We start from the raw sequence: 15,073 nt of genomic DNA, 5'->3' as shown, positions 1-15,073 counted from the left end.
ACAGCGCCGCTTCTGGCCGTTTTCTGTATATGTGGTGCTGGGGAATCGAACCTAGGGCCTCGGGTATCCGAGGCAGGCACTCTTGCCACTAGGCTATATCCCCAGCCCTCCTTTTCATTTTTGGCTAGGCAAACACTCTAATATTTGAGCCACATCCTGAGTCCTTTTTGCTTTTGGTTTGCTTTTCAGATAGGTTCTCATGCTAAATTTGCCCTGGCTAGCCTTGGATCTCTGCCTTCTACCTTTACCTCCTAATTTTCTGGGACTACAGATATGCATCAGCATACCTGGCCCCCAAACTTGGTATTTTTAACTAGAGAAATAGAATAATAAACAGTAAAGACTATTGATTTTTGTTTGTAAGTAATAAAAGACAATTTTCTCTTCTAACTTGTGGAACATATATATGTCTTTGTGGCTCAGTTGGTTTTTATACTACTAATTGTTTTTGTCATTTGGGCTAATGAAGTATGGGTAACATTCAAAAAGCATCAACAAGGCAGTTTCCAAATTATTTAAAAATTGTATGTTTGTTTTATGTGACACAAATGACACCCTCATTAGTTAGAGTTCAGGATCAATTTTTAGTATTGAAATTTACAAAATAAAGATTAAATATGAGATCTATTTCTGGCTAAATCAAGAAAATCAAAAGAAAAGAAAATATAAGACAAGACAAACTGAAAATCTAAGTATACACATGTTTACAGCTTTGCTTTTTTTTTTTTTTTTTTTTTTTTTTTTTTGGCCAGTCCTGGGCCTTGGACTCAGGGCCTGAGCACTGTCCCTGGCTTCTTCCCGCTCAAGGCTAGCACTCTGCCACTTGAGCCACAGCGCCGCTTCTGGCCGTTTTCTGTATATGTGGTGCTGGGGAATCGAACCTAGGGCCTCATGTATCCGAGGCAGGCACTCTTGCCACTAGGCTATATCCCCAGCCACAGCTTTGCTTTTAACAATATTCCAAGTGGAAAAAAACAACCAAAGTCATCAACAAGTTGTGGCATATACATAGTATGGAACACTAGCCATGTAAAGCAATGATAGATGAATTGACCTCAAAGAGAGTGTACAAGAAAGAAGCCAACGAAAAAAGTAATTATTGCATGAGTTTCTTTGAATGAAATATCAATAGAAGGTGAATCATAGAAATAGCACAGTGATAGTTGCCAGGAATATAGAGAATGGGCAGTTATTTTTTGATATACATGAAGTTTCCTTTTGTGATAAGATGTTTTACAACTAGATAGAGCTGGTAGTTATGATTTATATTGTTTTCTAGTCTATTTTTGTTTTTAATTTTCTTTCATTTCTTTTTTGTTAGATTATTTTTAACTTTTTTGGGGAGGCAGTACTGGTGTTTGAACTTAGGGCCTTAGGCTTGCTAAGCAGGCTCTCTATTACTTGAGCCATAAATCTATCCCCATGCCTCTGAATTCTTTAAATAGTTAATTTTATGTGCAAGTCACTCAATAATGAATTTTAAAAACAACTTTGTTTATAAAGATAGTAGAAACAAAATAGTTAAGGACCGTGGAACTAAGATTCCAGAGAAGCGAGCCTGACTTTTAGCAACCTTTTTCTTCTTGAAGTCTGCATACTTATTCAAACTAAATAAAGCCCCTAGAAGATTTACAAGTGTCAAAGAGTAGCAGCATAGTCCATAATCCACCTAATATCAGGGGCCCTGGTAAAAATATTGTACTTTCATTAACACTCCTGAAGGATCACAATGTAAGAATATGAATGAGTTAGAGGCCAGCCTTCATAAAGCCAGAAACCTAACATAATACCACATGAAATGAAGTCACTCTTCCCTTCCCATTGCTTACTTGGAAAAAAAGGTAAAGTCCTCTCTGGAGAAGATTACATTCCCTAGAACATAAGGTATATTTTCCCATGCATAATTCTTACCGTCCAGTTAGTAATTAAGTATGAAAAATAGTAGCTGAAATCCAGAGACAAAGCAGATAACAAAACAAACAAAAAAACTCTACAAGGTTGTTACTGGGTTATCCTATTATTAGGGTTATCCAGCTCAGAATTGAAAATAACTATACAAAATTCCCTATATTTGGGCAATTAAATAAGATGGACAATTAGGCCAGAGCTAGAACTAATAAGGGAGTAGAGCTGGAAACCTATGGGATAGTATAAAAACCTAGACCTGAAACATTAATTGAAATTATAAAGACAATAGTAGGTTTGAATAGATCAGCTACAGCTGAAGAGAGAAGTAGTAAATTAGAAAATAGATTAATATTGTGGCTAAAACATGACAATGAAAATTAAGTAGAAAAAAACATGGAAAAGAGCATAAAGATACATGGAGCATGGTGAAAAGATGTAGTGTGAGTGTATGTGAGTCTCAGACAACAAGAAAAAAAGGAAAGAGAAGAGAGCAAGAAGTAAGGCTTGAACAACTAATGCCTGAAAACACTAGGCAAAGCAAAGCTAATGTCACTGTCAGTTAAGAAGGCTTTGAGGAAAGGATCATTACTTAAAGATACCTATTTTTTCTTTTTTCTTTTCTTTTTTTTTGGCCAGTCCTGGGGCTTGGACTCAGGGCCTGAGCACTGTCCCTGGCTTCTTTTTGCTCAAGGCTACCACTCTGCCACTTGAGCCACAGCGCCACTTCTGGCCATTTTCTGTATATGTGGTGCTGGGGAATCGAACCCAGGGCCTCATGTATATGAGGCAGGCACTCTTGCCACTAGGCCATATCCCCAGCCCAAGATACCTATTTTTTAATCAATAACTCTAAAATAGAAACCAAAACTATAATAAAAATGAAATAAAAAATTTATAATCATGACCATGTAGGACCTTTCTCAGCAATTGACAAAGTAATTGTAGTAAGAATTTGCCAACTTTCTAGTCTTGAGTCTTCACTATACTTTGAAAGATGTGTGTGTATGTGTGTGTGTGTGTGTGTGCACACCAGTAGTGGGTCTTGAACTCTGAACCTTGCACTTTCACTTGGCTTTTTTTTTTGCTCAGGGCTGGTGCTTTACCACTAGTCACATCATGGTTCAGATTTTTGATGATCAATTGAAAATAAGTGTATTGTAGACTTTTCTTCCCTGGGCAGGCTTTGAACCACGATCCTCAGATTTAGCCTTCTGAGTGATGAGGATACAAGACTGCGTTACATATGAAACTGTAACCCCTCTGTACATCACTTTGACAATAAATAAATAATTATTCAGAAAAAAAGAATGAGCCATCAGCCACCAGCACCTCGAATTTTTGAGGAGTCTAAACAGCTTTTGTTTATGTGGGCTGTACAGTGTTTACTGTATTGTATACAATGTGTCTGGATAGGTACTATGAAGGTTACCTTTTAGAAATTTAAAATATTTATGAATGTACTCATACTAAAATAACTAATAATGCTCATGCTGGTAACATTTTTATGGGAAAGAAATATTTTCTAAACAGATTTAGTGAAAACATTGTAATAATTTCTTACTTTTGTGAATTCTCTTCCTGTCTGGATTAATGAAGATATAAGAAGATCATAGGAGACAATATGTCTGTTTTGATATATTTAGTTGAAGCATAGGAGGAAAATACAGCCTCAAAAAGATATATAGTTAGTGAAAAAGGGGACTATTTCATAGCTTTCATAATAATTATGAATATTGTATAATCCCCAAACTTGGTAAGTAGTATTTTCTTAAAGCTTAGTGAAAAGGAAAATGTGATGCCCTATCAATAAATTTTCAATACTTTATTGAAGTAACTATAAGTAAATTGAGTTTTGTCTACTTATTTATGGTTTTGTAACAGTAGGCAGATTTTTTAAATGTTGATACTTTTTTTTGTACAATATGAAGCATCCACCACCATAAATCCTCGCAGAAAAGTTTCGATTGCATTAAAATGAGGAACTCTGATTCTCAGGAAAAAATTATTATGAAATGAAAAGCCACTGATGAAGAAAAGATACTTGTAATATATGGGGGTGACAAAAATCTTATATCTAAAATACTATATTTGTTATATAGTGCTTGTTTTCAAATTCTAAATATTGTCATTTGTTATAGTGCTTGTTTTAACACAGTTCAACAGAAATGTGGGTAAAAAACTTAACATGCACTTCCTATAACAGGATATCCAAAGAAACAAATATATGTAAAGAGAAACAACCTTAGTAGTAACCAGGACAATGCAACAAAACCACATATACGTTAACATATAGAAAATTTAGAATTATGAGAATCAACTAGATGAACATATCAACATTGATGACACTGGATAATATTAACATTTTTATATTTTGTTGATGGAAGTGATATTTCTACAGCACTTTGTAAAATTGCCAGTAAAAAAGTTAAATATTTGCATGCTCCAGAGCCAACGACTCTATTCTTAGGACTATAGTTAATAGAAATGTGACACACACTTGCTTCAAAAGATATGTCCAGTGCCCTGGGCACCAATATTCCTAATAGCACTAAAATGAAACAACCCAAGTGTTCCCCAGGAAGAGAGCAGATCAGTAGTCTGTGGTGTATTATTACAATGGAATCTTGAACAGTAGCCAGTTTGATCCGTTGGTATACGCATAGTGACATAGACAGATCTCATGAATTGTTGAGTGAACGGAGGCAGTCACAAAAGTACGTACTATAGGATTTCACATTTCATCAAGGTCAAACCCAGGCAAAACTCTTCTACTGTGAAAGAAATCAGTATATTGTTACCTGTAGGCAGGCTGGGGTTGGGGCGTTGGGAGGGTAGTATTCTATTTCTGCCTTGTGTGCAAGTGTACGTTGGAATGTACACTTGATGCTGATTGATTTAGTTATCTAAGCACTTTTCTCTCTGGATGTCATTCTTCAATGACATAAAGCTACATTAAAATCAAGAAATGTCGCTGGGCACTGGTGGCTTATGCTTGAAATCCTAGCTGCTCAAGAGGCTGCGATTTGAGGATTATTTGAAGCCAGCCTGGGCAGAAAAGACCCTGTGAGACTCTTTTATCTCCAATTAATCACTCAAAAACTGGAAATGGAGCTCAAAGTGGTAGGATGCTAGCCTTGAGCAAAAGACTTCAAGGACAGAGCTCAGGCCCTGAGTTCAAACCCCATGACCAATGAAAAAATTAAATGTACATTTAAGAATTGTCATGTCCATATCACAAAAAGCCTGGACACAGCAGGCCCAACAGCACAGTACCCTAGTGTGCTCAGTTGGCATTCTTTTGGTATTTGGGTTAGAATACCTTTCCCAACATTCACTAGGGATATGATGGGGACAGGCTGCTTAGATCCTTAGTTTTCTCAATATTAAGATAGGGATTATGATAAAAGACACTATTATTTAATATTATTCTGTTAGGACCAGGTAGATATATATTTAGTGTGCTCAACATAGTGTTTGGCTCATGATTCACACCTCAAATTAGTCATTTGGTAAACATTTACCCTGTTTCTGCTTTTGTTCCTAGTGTTGGGCTACTGAATGGGATACAGGGAATAAAAGAAAAACTTACCCAACTTCTAATAGATGATTGTGCTAGCACCAGAGTGCCTAGCCTCATAGAAATCACTGTTCAAATTATAAAGAAAAAGTTAATGTTGTCATTTGTCCCAGTTCTCTGTAGCTCCCTTGTGGCTGAGGTGGCCTAGTAGACAGCACAGGTAAAGCACTCACATTGCTGCAGGAAGAGTTGTGGAGGATTAGGACAGGACAGATGATAGAGGGGGGCATTGGGGAGTGTCCTGCTAGAATGAAACTTGACTTGCCCTTTCTTGTCAAGTGCTGCTCCAGACTGAACTCACAGCCTTGTGCGTGATAAGCAGACACTGTATCACTGGGTTACTGCCCCCCTGCCCCCTCCCGCCCCCAGCTCTTCTTTGGATAGAAGAAAGGAAAGGAAAGTTTGCCGTGCTGGCAGAAGAAGGTACAATGATATGGGTTTGGGGAGAACTTTGACTTACATGGAGATTGAAGGAGATTCCATATGACAGGATCCACACCCTTGACAGCTGCAAAGGAAGAGGACCCAGGCCCTGAGGAGCTGGGATGGCCAAGTGAAGGAGCTTTTCTGTAGGAAGCTTGATTGATCCTGCTGGGTTTCTTTTACCTCTTAATGAATAATGTTTCATATATATGTATACTTATGACTATATACATATGCATATATAAATATATACATGTATGCACACATATGTACATATACATATAATGTATGTATATATACACACATACATTATAAAATACATATAATGTATATATGTATGTGTATGGTGTATATATGTATAACACATATATACTTTCTTATTTAACCAAAACAAAACATACCTGAAATACCTGTCAACTTGCCAAAACTATTTTTCCTAGTTTCTACAGTTTGGATCCTGAGCCTCCTCCAGGTCTAGATGTTAATGACTTGGTGGCTAGCATGTGGCACTTTGTGGGGCTGGTGGACCTGGCAGAAGTAGAGCCTAATGGATGGGTGTTAGGCTACTGGGAATATGTCCTTGAGGGGAATTTTGAAACTCCAGCCTCTTCCAGTCATTCTGTTTGCTTTTCTGACCACCAGGAGATAGATAGACAGCTTGTGTCTACCATGTGCCCCCTTCATCCTGTGCTGTTTTACCATGGCACAAAGGTATGAATGGAAACTTCTAAACCCATGAGCAAAATAAACCTTTCCTCCTCATAGGGCAGTTGATGAAAGGCATTTGTTACATTGACAAAAAGCTCACCAACACACTAGTCTTGTTCATGTGAGAAAAACACAAGGCACTGGTAAATTTTTCCTGTAGGCAAATATGCTGCTTTGCCATCAGAATTTTTAATCAAAAGACGGTATTAGGGCTGTGAATATGGCCTTAGTGGCAAGAGTGCTTGCCTCGTATACATGAAGCCCTGGGTTCCATTCCTCAGCACCCCATACATAGAAAAGGCCAGAAGTGGCACTGTGGCTCAAGTGGTAGAGTGCTAGCCTTGAGGAAAAAAAAAAGCCAGGGACAGTGCTCAGGCCCTGAGTCCAAGCCTTGGAACTGGCAGAAAACCCCAAAAAACAAAAACAAAAAAGAAGGTATCAGCCCTAGAGGCTGAAAAAATTTCAGTTCTGTTAAGGCTTCTATTTTCCTCTGGTTGTATTTTTATATATTTTAAAATAAAATTGAGGCCAGCTAATTTTTATATGCTTGAAGTATTGAAGTCTTTTATATAAATATACATACATGTGACTATATGATTATAGGTATATGCATCTGTGCATAAATGTAGGTGTGTATGTCCAAGAGTGAGAAAAAGAAAGCGAGAGAGCTTAGGAGAGGGAGAGACTGGTAATTAGTAAGTAACTCCTGAGCCACTTACTAAATCTTTCCCATTCTTGGTGATGGATCCTTTTTGCCATACATTGTATTCTTGGACATAATAAGATTTGTTGCTGAGTTATTACTTCTGTTCTATTGCTTTCCTTTTTTATGTCAATGTAACTTATTTATTCCACAAAATTTATTACAGCTTTCTATGTTTCATAGATTAAAACTCATAATTACTTAGTCTTCCTTTATGCTTGCAACTTCTGATATAGCCCAGCAGTGTGTGCTCAGCAAGGCTCAGCTTTGCAGCTGTCAACAAAGCACAGGCTAACTTGGTATTTCCCACAGACAACACTCATAGTAGGTGCATCCTTCAGAGTTAGTGCTTCATATGCTAAAGACAGCTTGAACTTGTGGTAATGCTATGTTCATTAGTACTTTTACCACACAGCTATATGTACCTGAAAAGGATCTTATTTAACAGTTTTGTTACCTTTCAAGAGTCACCGTGATATAATTATTAAATGATAGCCACATGTGTCTGTAAAAATCAACTCTAGGGGGAAAATGCTGTGTTCCCAACTTTTTCTAGGACTTTTGAAAGCTGAGGTGAATCACAGTTGTAATCCTTCAGAAGACGCTGCTCAGGAAGGCAGTATGTCTTGGGATTGTGGAAAGTAGTGTGGTAGACACTGTAAGTGTTCTCCAATATGCCACTGGGATCTTTTGTGTGGCATGTGCTAGGGGTTTGCCTTTAGGCATATCATTACTGACATCCCAATATTTAGAAGTTCCTTTAAAGAATAATTAGTAGCCAAGTGCCAGTGGCTTATGCCTATAACCCTGGCTACTCAGGATGCTGAGATTTGAGGATAACAGCACTCAGGCTGTCCACCCTTACCTTTTGAGTAGCTAAGATTACAGGCATGCGCCACCATACCTGGACAATGTGATATTTTGATTACTGAAGTTGTGTAATAGTGATCAATTCAGGATCATTAGCATTCCATCATTTTTAAGCTTTTATCATTTCTTTATAAAGATTATATTTAAACTCTTTTTCTCTCCTTTCTCCTTTCTTCCTTCCATCATTTCCCAGTCTTTGCTAAGTTCTGTGCCGATAACTTCTTTGAGATCAGCCAGACATCAGGAAATTTGGTGTGGGGGCGGGTACAAGGACTTGAACTCAGGGTCTGGGCACTGTCCTTTAGAGTTTTGGGTTTTTTGCTCAAGCATAGCACTCTATTACTTGAGCTGCAGTTCCACTTCCAGTGTTTTGGTGGGTAATTGGAGAGAAGAATCTCATGGATTTTTCTTCCCAGTGTGCCTTTGAATCTTGGTCCTCAGACCTCAGCTTCCTGAGTAGCTAGGATTATAGGCCTGAGCCACTGTGGTGCTAGGTTCAAGACAGCAGGTTTTAATTGCTGCCTTCCATGCAACACATGGAAATAAGGTTTTTGTAGAGAGCTTTAGCATTTCTAAAGCACCCTCCTTAGCTCTTAACTCATTGGATAGTTATAGCTCACTGTGAGGTGGGTAGCCACAGCAACCATATTTTACCAATGGTACAACTTGGGCTGTAGAGGCTAAGCATCTCTCCCAGGAAAGAGGAAACTCCTTTTCCCATCTGTCTGTGCCTGGGATTTGTGTGCTTTCTCCCAAAACTGTTCCTCAGAGTTTCTTATAAAATGAAAACAAATAGAATTGCTGTAATTATAATGCCAGTCTATCTGTCCACAATTATTCATGCTTGTGGAGATTGGTGATATGGCTGCATCTGAAATCTGTCTCCCTGTAGGAAATTTTTGCTTTAATTGATGATTAGTTATTAAAAACACATTTTAAACCCACAGCCTGATGAAGAGGCTGGAGCTATTGTATGTCTATATATATATCCTTCAGTTGCATTCTATCCTGAAGCCAGCCTATGTTTTACTATTTGGCATAGTTTTCCTATCGCTGCCCTCCCATACAGTGGGTGAGTCACTACAGAAGACACTGGAGAAAGATCCGCTGCCTATTTGAATGGCTGCACTAAAGGCCCACAGGAATTCATGGATCACATTGCTCATTTTGGTTTGCTCTCATTTAGATTTTGCAGCTCCAGTGAACTGCTGCCTCTCCATGGGTTTGTTGTTGCCAGATGCCTCCTGTGGGGCTTGGCTCTTGCCTCACTTTCCATTCCGTAGTTATTTATGGAACAACTTGCTTCTTCTGGATGTTCTGCAGTAAATCTCAAGACAAAGAGATCTCCTCAGCCTCCTGTGTAGTTTGGGATGATAGGTGAGAGCCACTGTGTCCAGCTATATAGATTGAGAAGGGATCTTGTGATCTCTTCTCCCTGGACTGGCCTTGAACCACACAGCACCTGTGATTGTTATTAGCTAACAACACCTGTGATGATGATGATGATTTTTGTGTGGATACTGTGACTTGGATTCAGGGCCTGTCTGCTCAAGGCTGGCACGCTACCACTTGAGCCACAGCTTCTCTTCTGACTTTTTGCTGGTTACTTGGAGATAAGAGTCTCACAGAATTTTCTGTCTGGGCTGGCTTACAACCACAGTCCTCAAATCTCAGCCTCCTGAGTTACTAGGATTTCAGGAAGGCACCACCAATGACTGGCCCTGTGATTATTTTTAAATGTGTGTTTAAATTTAAATCGTTCCTGAAAAACATAAAACTGTAACATCACTTTGCAAGTGGACTAATGATTAATATAGTCTTGCTTCTAAGGAGGTTACCATCTAGCTAGGGATATACAAATCATTTATATAAATACATATATATATATATACAGTTTATATAAATAATGCATAGACTGTGCTGATAAGGATAGTAGAAATGTAAAGATTAACTTTAGCTGGGGGCTTGGGAATGCTTCATTAAAGAAGGTATTAAGAGCCAGGTACTGGTGACTCAAGCCTATAATCTAGTTGAGATCTGAAGGAGTATTATTGAAGATCAGTACGAATGTAACAAGCTCTCTGCTCTTAGTTCAAACCCCAGTATCACCACTACCACCACCTAAACCAAAAATCAAAAACCCAAACCAGAAACAAACAAACAGAAATCCCTAATGACTTGAAGGACTGTGTAGGATTTGGACGTAAAGGGCTGAAAGCACAAGGTGTTCCAGTCAGGGAGAGGTCTGCCGGAATGCAGCCTGTGATGTGGTGGAGACGAAGCTTGCATGTGTTTGGAGTGGGGAAAGAGGTGGTGGCGAGAGATCAGTAAGCTTAAGATGATAGTTGATCTCAGATCATGGAATATTATGAGTTCTTTCATTTGCTTTCTCTACAAGTTGGACATTTATAATTAAGTCTTTGAAATACTTGAACATGTTACTAGACTTTCTCAAGAGAACATCACTTTATTTCCTGATCATTATCCATAGGGAAGATGGGTATAGCATTCTCTGCAATATTGTTTCTACAAGGGCTGGAGGCATGGCTCAAGTGGTAGAGCAAGAATCAGTTATGAGCAAGCAAGTCAAATAAATGGGTGAGACCCTGAGTTCAAGGCCTGGTTCCAGCACACATAAAGATTACTCCCACAAAATATTAGAGGGTATTTTAAGTGTTATGTGTGGGTTGAGATGCAAGGTAGCCACCATGGTGATTTACCTGGACTCTGGGATGGTATTGAGGAATCTGGCTTGCCCGGAGCTCAGGGAACTGGGGAGATGTCTAAAGCAGAGTTGGCAATCTCCACCCAGTGGGCTGTTTGGGTTCACTACTTGTTGCTGTATATCTGTTACTTAAGAATTTTCCTCCCCACTTTCCCCCCTTTTTTTTTGCCAGTCCTGGAGCTTGAACTCAGGGCCTGGGTGCTGTCCTCAAGCCTCTTTGTGCTCAAGGATGGCACTCCACCAGTTGAGCCACAGCACCACTTCTTTTTCTGAGTGGTGTATTGGAGATGAGAGTCTGCCCAGACTTTTCTGCCCAGGCTGGCTTATGAGGGCGATCCTCAGATATCAGCTTCCTAAGTAGCTAGGATTATGGGCATAAACCACTGGCACCTGTTGGTTTAACCTTTCTTTGATCGTCACAAACAATAAAAGTTAAAATGTTTTGATTTAGGAAAATGATACACAACTCAAATTTCAGTATTCATCTGTAGATCCAAGCTCTTTTGTCTGCATATAGGCTCTCTGTTTTCTTTCATGCTACAATGGCAAAATGGAGGAGTTAAAACAGAGACCATAGAAATCCTAAAGCCTACGTTGGCACTTTGTAGACAAAGCTTGTTAGTTTTCTGTCATGGGAAGTGGTTTGGAAGAACCTTGGTACAATCATAGTCAACAAATTGTGGGGCCTTGCACCAGAATTTTTAGTTCAGTAGATTAGTGCTCAGGAAGGTGTAGCACTAGCCAGTTCCCAGATTCTACTGATGCTGCTGGGCCTGAGTCTCTAAGACCCACTGGCCCAAAACAGTGGAATTGGCTTGATTGTATTGGTAATCACTTGGAAAGCCTGTTGAGAAGCAGGTTCTAACCCATCAGGCCTACCTTCTTTGTAAAGCCAGTAAAGTCATATATCAAGTCACCATGCCTAGTAAACTTGGGTAAAGATGGCTAATATAGTTTTCCTTATCTGTTGATATAGCCAAAGGTGCAGACTTCTTTTAAGGCAGTGGAAAAACAAAATCTGTGTGACTAGGTTGCAAGTAGCTATTTGAGGAAATAAAATTAATTGGAGACTCTAGGATGCTAAGCAAAGAAATATACTTGCACTCTTCATGTTAATTTTTAACTCATGAGAATATCTAATTGCCTTTGATGTTGCTTATATGCATGTCTGAGTACACAATAATGAAAATATTTTTATTTAACTAAATGTTTTTTTATTGTCACTGAGTTCACTCACACTACTTTGACTTTCATGAGATCTTATATTACTTTATCTGAGTATTTTAATCTGAGCCATGGCTGTGCTAATTAAAATTTTACTGGAAATTTATGCTTTGGCTATGAGGGACTTGAACTGGAAAGCCAGCATGCTTCTGGAAGGCATGGGGTGCTTCCTGAACTCTGGTGCTGGTTAGAGCTCAGTATTTTATATCCAACTTGGACCTGAATGAAAATTATGCAGCCTACATCTGAATGAAAAATTATGAGCATAGGCCATTGCTGATTTTATAGATGGATAAGCTTGAAAAAATAATGTAATATTGCAATTGTATTTTTATGAAGCATAGAAAAAGTAACATCCAATATGTGGTTTATTTATTTAGATAATGACTTTTTAAAATAATATAGTGAACTCTTAATTATGTAATGAATCTAATGCCAGCTGGCTCATGCCTATAATACCAGATATTCAGGTGGAGATCTGGAAGATTCTGGCTCAAGGATATCCTGGGCAAAAATTGAGATCCCCATCTCAACAAATAAAAGCTGAGCATGCTGGTGCATGTCTGTTATCCCAGCAATGTGGAAAGTATAAATAGAAAGATTAAGGTCCAGACTGACCCAGAATAAACATAAGACCCCATCTCAAAATCAACAGAAGCAAAAAAGACTAGGAGTGCAGTTCAAGTGGTACTGTACCTTCCTAGAATGTCATTTTATATGCCACTAGTATATCATTGTGTACCTTGAAGGAATTTTACTTTAGAAATTCAGAGGCCTTCTTTTATCTGTACAAAGATGACAGTTGATTTTCAGAGCTGGCATACTTATGCAGTCAAAAATTGTTGATGATATTAGTTTTCTTTTTACTATTAAAATAATTCATCTTGTAATAATAATTTTTCTGGAACCTCTTCTGGCCAGTGCTCACACCCAAGTGTCCACAAGTCACTTGGGTGACTTGAATATTCCTCCTACCAAATAATTAATACATTTTCTCAAATGGTGGATAGGAAGGTTTTCAAATGGCCCTAAATCCTCTACATGATTATAAATAACCTCTCTATTTTAAGAAGGTAAGACTCAGGCCCAAAGATAGAAGTTACAGAGAGGTAACTGTGGGTTCTATATAAGAAGAACTTTTTGACTCTTTAGTGTTGCTCAAAAATAGGATGAGCTGTCTCATTAGACAGTGACAGTGCCTACAATTAGAACTGCTCAGGCAGACGGCAGACACCTACCTGTCAGAATCTGTGGGTGGGATTCCACTGTCAGGTAGGAAATCAGTCTTGGTGACTTTGAAGATGTTTCCTCATTCTTGTATCACTGCATTCTATACCTCCTTTAAGTGAATAGTGTACCAATTCCAAGCTGTGTCACTACCAGAGATGGGTTTATAACCTTGTTGACATATTTTTAAGAACTTAGGGTGATAATAACACCTACCTTTCATGACAGTGATGAACCCCTTGCATCTATTTTAGGGGATACAAGCATGACTGCCGTATAGCTAATGTAACAGGAGTCCATTGTCCTAGCTTGTGATTGTATCACTTAGTTCAGATTTTAGGCACATGTTAGTGCCCCTGCTAATTCAACTGTTTTATGTCCATTAGGATCTTTTGAACACAAGCAGTCCTGGGAGGTCTACCAATGTTTAAAATTTGGACATTCCTTTCCTTTCTTTCTTTTTTTGCAAGTCCTGGAGCTTGGACTCAGGTTCTGAGCACTGTCCCTGGCTTCTTTTTGCTCAAGGCTAGCACTCTACCTCTTGACCCACAGCGCCACTTCCAGCCCTTTCTGTTTATGTGGGGCTGAAAAATCAAACTTAGGGCTTCGTGCATGCTAGGCAAGCATTCTACCGCTAAGCCACATTCCCAGCCTTAACATCACTGAATTTTGTTTTGTTTTTAATTCCTTTTACTTTGTAAAATAATATGTATATTTTGTAAGGCAAAAGAGAGCACATGTTTATGTACAAATTCAGTATCCTTACCCCAAATGCTTAGGACCAGATTTTAGAGTTCTGAGAATTTTGCAATATTTCTTGTAGACTTTCTTGGTTGAACAACTCTAACTGTAAAAATCTCAGATTCAAAATGTTCCCAACTCGTTCAGCATTTTGAATTTAAGATTGTAGGATTCGGAATGCTCAAATGTAAGGAGTATAAATGCTTAAACTTTTTATTTATGTACTTATTTTTGTGATGGTACTGGGGCTTACACTTAAGCTTTTGTGCTCAAGGCTGGTGTTCTGCCCCTTGAGCCACACCTCCACTTCCTGGTTTTTGGTAATTAATTGGAGATAATAGCCTCATGGACTTTCCTGCCTGGTATGGCTTCGTACCTTTGTCTTCAGATCTCAGCCTTCTGAGTAGCTTGAATTACAGGTATAACTTACCAGTGCCTGGCTGCTGGTAGCATCCATCTCCCATGTAGAAGAGCACTAGTACTAAATGTTAGGATAACATTTGAAAAAAATCCCAGGAGAGTTTTTCTGTTCTGTGTCACTATTGGGCTTGGTTTTTTCTTTTCTAGAAAAGAAAACTTTCTTATTTGATATTTTAGTTATAGAAGCAATCTGTATTTGCTTTATGTAAGTGGAACAACTTGATGCATGCTTATATATTATTGATTATTGATCTCTCTTTCCTATGTAACAGCCTTCCTAAGATCATCTGTGCTAACAGCTTAGTCCATCTTTCCAAATCCCTCTCCCTTCTCCACCAAATAAATATGCTTACTTGTATAATATGCTGAGACTTTGTTATTATCTACATAGAATCTTTCTTCACATTATTCTACAATTTTTTTTCTCAACTTGACAGTAGCCCTATACCTCTTTGCAAGTTGGTAGAAAGAGCTCTAACACCATTCTCCTCCTCCCAAGTATCATTATGCATTTATGTGGGATTATGTTTATGTTGGGTGTTCTTTG

The 15,073-nt window shown here is 38.4% G+C and overlaps 1 protein-coding gene across 1 annotated transcript in view; it reads left to right on the top strand.

Annotated features, from left to right (window-relative positions):
- Window positions 1-15,073, top strand: part of Mtus2 (microtubule associated scaffold protein 2) — a 540,827-nt gene that overhangs the window by 94,762 nt on the left and 430,992 nt on the right. The gene's annotated exons all lie outside the window — the stretch shown is intronic.

This window comes from Perognathus longimembris, chromosome 3 (genome assembly GCF_023159225.1).
Source record: "Perognathus longimembris pacificus isolate PPM17 chromosome 3, ASM2315922v1, whole genome shotgun sequence".
NCBI classification, from domain to species: Eukaryota; Metazoa; Chordata; class Mammalia; order Rodentia; family Heteromyidae; genus Perognathus; species Perognathus longimembris.
This window is presented reverse-complemented; position numbering and strand designations above follow the sequence as displayed.